The sequence below is a fragment of the Vanellus vanellus genome (assembly GCF_965231255.1).
Source record: "Vanellus vanellus genome assembly, contig: HAP1_SCAFFOLD_1899, whole genome shotgun sequence".
NCBI classification, from domain to species: Eukaryota; Metazoa; Chordata; class Aves; order Charadriiformes; family Charadriidae; genus Vanellus; species Vanellus vanellus.
This window is the reverse complement of record NW_028128651.1, coordinates 16,377-17,658: the sequence shown is the minus strand read 5'-3', so window position 1 is coordinate 17,658 and position 1,282 is coordinate 16,377. Positions and strand designations below refer to the sequence as shown.

At 52.0% G+C, this 1,282-nt stretch overlaps 1 long non-coding RNA gene across 1 annotated transcript; it reads left to right on the top strand.

Annotated features, from left to right (window-relative positions):
* The first annotated feature begins 328 nt into the window (after positions 1-328).
* Positions 329-894, top strand: LOC309684119. Its single transcript, XR_014270267.1, has 4 exons — positions 329-356; positions 439-497; positions 739-785; positions 870-894. It is a non-coding gene; the product is annotated as an uncharacterized lncRNA (long non-coding RNA).
* Positions 895-1,282: the final 388 nt, after the last annotated feature.

The following is a 1,282-nucleotide window of genomic DNA, read 5'->3' as shown; positions in this document are numbered from 1 at the left end:
GGCCAAGGTGGTACAGTCACCTGGGATCGAGTAGCCATCGGCGGGTTGCGTGGGCAGCTTTTTTTGGTAATGTTCTTAGGGGCGCAGCAGAGCTATGAGGGAGAGTCTGTTCAGCAGTATCGACGGAGATTGCCTCTCCAAGGTATTGAGGCTGCTTTGTGTGGAGTTTAAGATTAGTGGGCTTTGTTTCTGGCAGGCTGTAGTTGGGCTGTAGATGACACTCGTCAATGGGAACACTTGTCATTATGAAGCTATCTCTCCGTCTCCAGGTGACTTCTTTGATATTGTTTTTTCAGGCGCAGGGGGACGCGCTGTGCGGGGCGATGTAGGAGAGCCGAGCGGAGCTCTGTCAGAAGGTGGGTAGGTGTGTGGCCTCTTAGAGGGAAGCTGTGAGCGGTGGCTCTGTGATGACTACATCAGGGTATTTTTCTGTTTCAGTTGGAAGCTTGAAGCAAGGAGCACTGTGGGATACAGGCACCAGGGCTGATTCAGTGCAGGTAAGATGAGTGACTGGGTACCGGTTAGTTGTCTGGGTGTTGTATGGCCAGTGAAGTGATAAGCGACTGGTGGTGTTTGGGTTTTACAGGTGGCACGCAAGGGTGAAGGCGGTGATGCAAAGCGGTAGCGGATGGGCCGGCGAGTTGTCACGTGGAAGGGGCGGGAGATGAGAATCGGTGGCCCGGGGCTACGGTTGTGGGCAGCGTCTCAGCACTTGCTGTATCTCTTGGATTTTTGCAGGTGCCACACGCAGGCTCGGTGGGGTGCTGCCGCGTGCTGTCGAGCAGGTGAGGGGGTTGTGGGCAGGGTAGGCGTCTCGTAGCAAAGTATTCTGTGGTAGCTCAGTGAAGCATTTCCCTTTGGATTTGCAGGTACTGTGCAGGCTGCATTTGGAATGGGAGGAGAATGTTAGGCGAGCTGTGTTGTAGAGAGGAGGCGCCTGTGGCTGGTAAGGTATTTAAATGCAATTGTAATTTTGTAACTCTTAAGCGCTCCAAACAATGAGCGTCACAGCATGTGACTGTGGCATCAGTGGAGAGCGGGTGAGCAGAATGCCATGGTGCATCTGGGCTGGGGATGGCACAGGAAAACTGCGTGTTGACCGATGCGATGTTAATGGATGATGCTGTTGTCATACGAATCTACAGATTCACGTGTGGTTTTGTTGTGTGACTAACTTTTTTTTTTTTTTTTTTTTTCAGATGATGAAGAGAAACGGGGTGAATGCAGGATCAATCCACTTGGCTGCCTGTGGTGTTTTTCTTGTTGAGGATGGCTTTGGACC